At 44.0% G+C, this 8963-nt stretch overlaps 1 pseudogene across 1 annotated transcript; it reads left to right on the top strand.

Annotated features, from left to right (window-relative positions):
* Positions 1–5317: 5317 nt before the first annotated feature.
* On the top strand, positions 5318–7572 carry LOC782961 (steroidogenic acute regulatory protein, mitochondrial-like; annotated as a pseudogene). Its single transcript, XR_812966.4, has one exon. The product of XR_812966.4 is annotated as a steroidogenic acute regulatory protein, mitochondrial-like (transcript).
* The last annotated feature ends 1391 nt before the right edge of the window (positions 7573–8963 follow it).

The raw sequence follows: 8963 nt of genomic DNA, 5'->3' as shown, positions 1-8963 counted from the left end.
AACACTGCGGTGTCTAGGAAGTGCTTCAGAGCATTCTAAGCAGAGGCCCAGGTTTAGGAAGCGCCTCCTTATCTATCTGTGAGAGCTGAGCCCTGGCTTCGTCCACGGAGAAGCAACAGGGTTGTTCTATCTGGATTTGGAAAGGAGAAGTCAGTCAGCTCACATCATCTGTGTGAGCAGAGTGTTAAGAGCTCTCTATGGGGAGAGAAGAATCAAGAAATAAGTTCACAGGCTGGTCTCCAGGTAGGAATTGATTGTTCCTGAATCTCTCCTGAGACAGAGGACAGGAGAGGTCGGTCTTCTCAGCTTTTCAAGGCCCTTCTGTCTGTAGGAGCATTGGTGGTAGGTTAAAGAGCTGTTTTAATGGCCTCAGCGGTATTTTCTCAAAACTCAGAAGTGTGTTTGCAGCGTAAGATCCCCAGAGAAGGCAGAGCAGGAGGAAGAAGAGGAGGAAATGGCAACTTCTCAGGTAAATATCCTGTCCTGGGTCTGGGGCTGCATCTGCTTTTCCTCCTGAAATGCCCAAATGAGAATCTGCAAGCCTTTAGCTTTCTGCTGCTAGTTTTTTGTCCCGGGCATCTCATCATCTTATTTCTTCCTATTTCTTTTTATCATAGTGAAGACCAGCCCTTTAGACTACTTCCTTGTGTCCCAGAGCCTTTTATCCATTGTCTGCATCCTCGCTTTCTAAGGAGCATGATGAATTCTCCCCGTGAATCAGCGATTTTCAATTGTTGAAACTATTTTTTTTGTGAGAGATCAGCATGGGGAGTCACTCCTATCCTCACTCCCACTGGGATGTGTTTTGGTGTTGGGATTTTAGGGACATTGTGAAATGCAGTGATGACTTAGCACCTGGATGCAATATAGATATTTAAAACAGAGTTTGAAAATGCCATTGCCGGGGACCAGCCCCGGCTGATCCAGGGTATTCGAAGCGGGGACAGCGTCAGCGACCTATTTATTTAAATATTTTATCAAAGATATAAAGAGTAATAGGATGAGGATAGCTCAGTAGGAAAATTTAGTGGAGAAAAGAGGCTGAGTAGCTTGGTTTACGCGGGAGACCAATAAAACTTCAAGACAAGAAGTTTGCACCACTTACGTAGGCCGCAGGTGTCCTTCCGTTCTCCCGAAGGAGAGGAGACACTGAGGCCTCCCCGGTCGGATCTTAGAAGCCCAGGCATAATTAGCAAGCATGGCGGGTTCCGCGCTGCAGATGGAGACTCAGCCAGAATTTGGGAGAGAGAGAGGGACATGGGGAGACCAAGTTTCGGGGAACAAGGCCCGCACTTTATTTTCCAAAGTAGTTTTTATACCTTAAATAGTGCATAGAGGATAATGGGGGAAGGGGTGGAGTCATGCAAGGACAGCAGCTCCTGGTCCTAATTGAAGCCAGGCTTTCAAACTTATCATATGCAAAAGTTCAGGTGAATTACATCATCTTCTGGCCAGGAGGCCTGTTAACATTTTAAGAAACTTATCTTTCTCTAAAGGTGATTATTCCAAAGTCAGGCACCAGCCTCCAAAAAAGCATTGGACAAAGCTGCATTCCTATAGGGCAAAGGTGAGGTGGGCTCAATCAAGAAAAGAATTAACTCAAGGATCCAAGGTTACAAACATTGAGGCTACTACTTACATTTCTATACACCCATTATATCAATCAATACACTGCCAAGGACACAGTAGGTAAGGAGTATGGAGACTTAGCAGCAAACATTGGCCCAATAAGTGAAAAACCCTTCACCAATACAATTTCTAATCAATCTTTTAACTACCCAAAGGAATCTGTGTTTAGACAGTTTAGAACATCTCCTGCCTCTCACAGTTGGGAGGCTCTGAACAATCACATGTGGCCGGAAAAACCTATTCAGGCAGGCTAGAGGATTTCCAAAGGAGTTTGTAGGTTGAAACACTGTCACACCCAGGAATTATTAACTGGAGCTGTAAGCTAACTCTTTTTTCAGAGAGAGGTAGTGGGGGACAGCCCCCCATAAAGTCAGAGGTGTAGGTAAAAGCCCAAAGCAGAAAGTAGGCAGACTCTGGTTTTGGGGGTAGATGCTCGAGAATTTCCAGGGAGACTCCTGAGGCTTGATCCCGCCTTTGCGTATGCCAAGCCTCCTACCTCGTGACCTTTGCCACGGGCGGAGCTCACTCCCCGCATGCCATTATACATAGAACCAACTGGCTTCTGTCCATGGGATTTTCCAGGCAAGAATTTTGCAGTGGGTTCCCATTCCCTCATCCCGGGGATTCTCTCCACCCCGAGACTGAAGCCGCATCTCCAGCATTGGCAGGCAGATTCTTTACCACTGAGCCAGCTGGGAAGCCCAGTGACTCAACTCAGAGGTCCACAGTTTTTCAGAAAATTTTCAGAAATAAAAAGAAAACTAGGAGATGCTGTCCTTTGCATTGCTGAGTCTTACTACTTAAATGCATAATTAGGATACAAAACAGGGGGAGTATATGTGAAATGAAATTTGCATAAAATTGACAGTTTTAAATGTTAGATTCAAGTTATACTTTCACTGTTAATTCCAGAATGCCCAGGCAGTGATTGTGCATCTTTCATGTGATTCATTTACACCGTGACATCTGATGCCCACTGGTTCTGGAGACGTCACTCTGACATCATGAGACTATGAAGTTCATACTTCTCTCTCTCTTTAAACAAGGTTGTGGAAAAAAGGAATAAGGAATGTGTGGAAATGCTCATAGTTAATGGGGAAACTCCCCATCTTCTTGGTTTCTCTTTGCTTCTGAGAATGAACACTCATTGTGTTGATTATAGATAGTGGGTTTTCGGGGTAGGCGAATTGATCACTCAAGCCCAGGTGTGATGTTTCCAGAACACTCCAGGCTCAAATCACAGACACAGTCTTTTTACCACTTATTTGTATTTTTTAAAATATTTACAGCAATCATAATGGAGCTAATGTGTTTTCCACTGTGTTGAAAGATAAAGCTCAACACAAATGATACCGTTTTTCAAGAAAGAAAAGCTTCAGAACCAATAGTCCTAATTTATCTTATACTGCTGTGTATATTTCCACCCTAAATGTATCTAAAATGTACAAAGAATATCATCCACAAGTAGATGTATATATATTAACCCTTTAAAAATGATCTTGATTTTATTGACATGAATAGCTTTAATATTCTTAGTAAGTATAATCTCATTTTAATGTATCCCTGTGTGCAGAAAAATGTTGAAATTATTTGATGATTTTTTTCTTGTTTTGGTATTCTCCCAAGTTATATAAAGTTCTTTTGAAAAATACACTAATTTATATGTTTGGCTCGGTTGTGTCTTAGTTGTAGCAGGCAGGATCTTGGAGCCATGTGGGAGATTTTGTTGACACTGGAGAACTTTAGTTGTGGGGTGTGGGATCTATTTCTCTAAGCAGGTATTGAACCCATCCCCCTGCCTTGGGAGCTGAGAGTCTTAGTCATGGACTGTCAGGGAATGTTTCACAGTAGGAGTCCTGTGTGCCCTTTCCTATCTCTCTTGAGCCCTCTGTTCCTTTTCAGTTCCTGTCAGGAGGAGAGGACTGACAAGCCACTCCCAGGACTGAGATAATAGAGATGGGATGCTTACAGAGGATTTCCTTCATTAGCTTCTCCATTTGGTGAAAGGGATTATTTAAGACCCTCTTTTGATATGGATCCTGGAGATGGAAATGACAACCCACTCCAGTATTCTTGCCTGGAGAACCCCATGGACTGAGGAGCAAACTGGGTTACAGACCACAGGGTCCCAAAGAGTGGGACAGGACTGAGTGACTTCACTTTCACTTTGATATGGATAGAAAGTGAAGAGGAACTAAAAAGCCTCTTGATGAAAATCAAAGAGGAGAGTGAAAAAGTTGGCTTAAAACTCAGCATTCAGAAAACTAAGATCATGGCATCTGATCCCCTCACTTCATGGAAAATAGATGGGGAAACATCGGAAACACTGTCAGACTTTATTTTGGGGGATTCCAAAATCACTGCAGATGGTGATTGCAGCCATGAAATTAAAAGACACTTACTCCTTGGAAGGAAAGTTATGACCAACCTCGATGGCATATTAAAAAGCAGAGATATTACTTTGCCAACAAAGGTCCGTCTAGTCAAGGCTATGGTTTTTCCAGTGGTCATGTATGGATGTAAGAGTTGGACTGTGAAGAAAGCTGAGCGCCGAAGAATTGATGCTTTTGAACTGTGGTGTTGGAGAAGACTCTTGAGAGTTCCTTGGACTGCAAGGAGGTCCAACCAGTCCATCCTAAAGGAGATCAGTCCTGGGTGTTCACTGGAAGGACTGATGCTAAAGCTGAAACTCCAATACTTTGGCCACCTCATGCGAAGAGTTGACTCATTGGAAAAGACCCTGATTCTGGGAGGGATTGGGGGCAGGAGGAGAAGGGGATGACAGAGGATCAGATGGCTGGATGGCATCACTCGATGGACATGAGTTTGCGTGGACTGCGGGAGTTGGTGATGGACAGGGAGGCCTGGCGTGCTGTGATTCACGGGGTTGCAAAGAGTTGGACACGACTAGCGACTGAACTGAACTGAACTGAACTGAACTTTGATATGGATTGCCTTTTGGCCTTATGGCCTCTATTGCTCTGTTTCCTTGGTAACTTGTAAAGTCTGGTCTTTTGATCTTTATCTGAAGAAGCTACGTTGTAATACAGTATAAATACTCACACAGAATTCAATAAAGCACCCTTGTACCACCAGACTTGGGTCTCCACGTCCTTCTTTCTTTCTCTCTCTTTCTGGCTGATTCCCTGAAGCGCAGAGGCCTGCTGCGTAACCCAGGGAATATTAGCCTCTTTCCTTCTTTTACTTTCTTATCATCAACTCCAGACCACCAGGTTCCATTCCATTAAAGTACCCCAACGATGGACCACCACAAAAGTCCCTCTAAAACTTCTACAAACTTTCATTAGTGTTGTCTCTGTGTATTTGTGTTTTATTAGTTCAATTCTAGGTCACACAAACTGAAGCAAAATTCAAGCTCTGCCATTTAATGAATGTTTGACAAAATATTTGCAAAAAGGTAGAACTGCAATGGTGTTGATTTTATATTATTTATGTGGTGCATTTAACAGTAAAAAATTGTTAGAAAGACATAGAATATATACTAAATAAATCAAAGGGTTGTAGCTGCCCTGGGTACTATTCTATCAGACCTCTCAAATGTGCAAAACACTTACAATTCAATGTTTAAGTATGAATCTTTACTATTCTATTTCTTTGCAGCTCATGTAGCTTAAAATGGCTATTTAAGGAGCAGTTTTCTTCACATTACTAGTTACAATAAGCTTGTTTAAAATGTGGAGCATTGGCAGCTGCAGGGCCCGAGGCCACAACCCTGTCAGGCTGAGGAAGCACAGGAGCAGCCATCCTCCGGGACCAGAGGCCACAGCAGGAGCCCTCAGCATCCCCGCCAGACTCCACACCTGCCCCTACTGCCCGGAAAGATGCTTCTCGCGACGTTTAAGCTGTGTGCTGGGAGCTCCTACAGACACGTGCGCAGCATGGAGGGGCTGCAGCAGCAGGCTGTGCTGGCCATCGGCCAGGAGCTGAACCGGAGGGCCCTAGGGGGCCCGGCCCCAGCTGCGTGGATTAACCAGGTTCGGCGTTGCGGCTCTCTCCTAGGTTCTCAGCTGGAAGACCCTCTCTACAGTGACCAAGAGCTGGCCTATATCTAGCAGGGAGAGGAGGCCATGCAGAGGGCCCTGGGCATCCTCAAAGACCAGGAGGGCTGGAAGAAGGAGAGCCGGCAGGCCAATGGGGACGAGGTGCTGAGTAAAGTGATCCCTGACGTGGGCAAGGTGTTCCGGTTGGAGGTGGTGGTGCACCAGCCCATGGAGAGGCTTTATGAAGAGCTTGTGGAGCGCATGGAGGCCATGGGTGAGTGGAATCCCAATGTCAAGGAGATCAAGGTCCTGCAGAAGATTGGAAAAGACATGGTCATCACTCACGAGTTGGCTGCAGAGGCGGCAGGAAACCTCGTGGGGCCCCGAGACTTTGTGAGCGTACGCTGTACCAAGTGCCGGGGCTCCATGTGTGTGCTGGCTGGCATGGCCACACTCTATGAGGAGATGCCCCAGCAGAAGGGTGTCATCAGAGCTGAGCACGGCCCCACCTGCATGGTGCTCCGCCCCTTGGCTGGAAGTCCCTCAAGGACCAAACTCACCTGGCTGCTCAGCATTGACCTCAAGGGATGGCTGCCAAAGACCATCATCAACCAGGTCCTCTCGCAGACCCAGGTGGATTTTGCCAATCACCTGCGCAAGCGCCTGGAGTCCTGCCCTGCTCTTGAAGCCAGGTGTTGAAGGCCAACTTGCGGCTCCACCAGCTCCCGGCTGAATGGGTTTGAGGGCTCACGAGGAGGCCCCTGCTAGAAGCCTCCAAGTCTGTTAAAGATCTCATCTGAGGACAGTGGGACAAGGTGGTGGCACGTTTTCAATAAGATACTACAGCTCAGCTACTACAGCAGCATTTTAGTACCAAGAGAATGCGGACAAGGCTCTTCTAACTTCATTCACTGATGAGCTGTAAAATGAAGCATAAGGGTCTCAAAACATTTGTGAAACTTTTTTTTCCTGGGTCCTGACAGCGTCTACCTGAAAATATCTTGATAATGCTACCAGTTAAGGAATGCAGGGTGCAGAGGGTGCAGAACCCAAGGATCAGGTTGTCAAGCTTGAGGAGGTCAAGAGGTCTGCAGGCAATGTGTGCAGACCGAGGTCTTGCACAGGGCCTCCCACAACCCTCTGCTCCTCTACCAAGTGGGTGGACAGCTGCACCAAAGAGTAAGCAACTCCCACAGCAGACGGCTTCTAGAACTCTAGTTCAAGTGACCTTACGGAAAAAATACAGAACTGTTATACTGATTCCCGTACTTCTTCCATGACAGGAGTCAGAATAAAGAATTGTAACTAACATAAAAACTTTCAGTTAGTCTGTACCCGATTTAAAATTCTACTCTTTAAAAATCCATGCTAGTAAATGGCAAGCTCATACTAAAGGAGCCGTGGATAAAGATTTTAATTAAACTAAATCTCTTACTTCATTCAAAGGAAAAACTCCAGGGGACTTAAGAATTTCAATTATGTAGGATCTGTTACTGGAATCTTTCATAAAAATTTAATTTGGAAAATACGCACAAGACTAAATCAATTCTTACAAGAACTCTATAGCTGGTAGCTGATTAATGGGCATTGGAAGATGAAGATTTTGACTGAAGATTTTTATTTACCTAAAAGGATAGAATCAAAAGCGAGGGACTGAATGGTATTACTGAGAAAATCAAAAAGCAAATTTTACTACTTTCCCATTAGTTGCTTTAGATCTGAAATAGGAACTGAATCTTTAGTCTGGAGTCTATCCTGTCCTCTTAGCTTGACTCGGGGCTGCAATTTCTCTGCTTTAACAGGTCAACGTCTTACTATCTTGGAGGAGATGGCTGGAAGAAGGTGTGATAGCATGAGAGCAAAATCCCTTTCCAAGGTCTGAGAATTGGTGCTCTAAACATCTAAGTTGAGATGGGGTTATCTGGCTAAAATACATATGCAGGATGAAAACCCAACCATTATCACTTGAAGTGTTTCCATTCCAGTGCTAACAGCATTGATGATTTACACCATGTGGAATGTCAGGCTAGCTAATTTATTAAACAAATTAGCAGTACAGAAATGCTGGTATTTATTGAGGCATTGAGATTGTACAACTGACACAGGTATATATTAATATTTATTGTTTCTTATTAGTCTATTTTTGGCATAGATGAAATTGTTTTTCCAGCCTGGAAGCTTCAGAGTGAGAAGGAGTAACTGTGGAAGTATTTCAAGAACAGAATTCTCCACTCCCAGCTAAGAGAAAGGGTTGCTTGTTGAAAGGTGTGTACAGCAACACATGCTCTGGTTTTGAGAACAGGCTGACAGTGAGAAATGGGCTTTCAACACACACCATGTTTGCCTTTTCCAAACTATGCTACTGTGTCTTTGAGGGGCCTGGGGAGATCTCACTTGTTTTTCATTGGAATAAAATGAGTTGTCAGTGAAAAAAAAAAAAAAAATGTGGAGCATTGGCCCCACTCCAAAACTCTTGAATCAGAGTATGCTTTTTTTTAATGTCTCCTGTTTTCTTGATAGACAATTTATCCTGTTTCACAGGCTTATAACACTCAAAAATTAATATGCCAATGTTGATCCGATCATTTTATAATTTCTCTTCCAGATCACAATAGTTTGTATAATGCTTTGTGGATCATATCCCATCCTCTTTTCTTGGGGTCGGAATGTGGTGGAAAATATTACTGTGTAAAAATGTTATTATTCTGTACCATCAGCCACACCACTAATCACAACCAGGTCTCTGAACTTGCTGTTTTCATCTTGGGTCACATGAGGAAGTCTTCCCATGGCCACACGGCATCTTTCCTTCGTATTTCAGGGACAGCTGACATTCTGGGATATGGCCATAGATTTTGCTCAAGAGGAGTGGGAATGCTGGACCTCGGTCAGCAGGAATTGTACAGGGACGTGATGGTAGAGAAATATAGGAACCTGGCCTGCTTGGGTAAGGATGACTTCCTTCCAGAATCGCTTATCTACCATCAGGGTTTTGCTTCTTTTGTTCTAGACGGTCTCCTGAAATCTTTTTCTTCTTCCAATAATTTCAGGTCCTTGCTTTCTAGGGGGAAATGGGTATTTGTGATATTTGAAAGACAATTTTCACGAGTCATTATTATTCTAAACTACTGCTTCCTTGATGTAATCTGTTGCCTTCATTCTTTTTGTTTGTTTGTTACTTTTTAATTGAAGGATAATTGCTTTACAGAATTTTGTTGTTTTCTGTCAAACCTCAACATGAAACAGCCATAGGTATACATGTATCCCCTCCCTTTTGAATATCCCTCTCATCTCCCTCCCCATCCCACTCCCTGTGCTGTTTGAGTTTCCTGA

Source organism: Bos taurus, chromosome 18 (genome assembly GCF_002263795.3).
Source record: "Bos taurus isolate L1 Dominette 01449 registration number 42190680 breed Hereford chromosome 18, ARS-UCD2.0, whole genome shotgun sequence".
Classification (NCBI taxonomy): Eukaryota; Metazoa; Chordata; class Mammalia; order Artiodactyla; family Bovidae; genus Bos; species Bos taurus.
The sequence above is the reverse complement of the archived record's forward strand: the minus strand, read 5'-3'. Positions and strand labels throughout refer to the sequence as shown.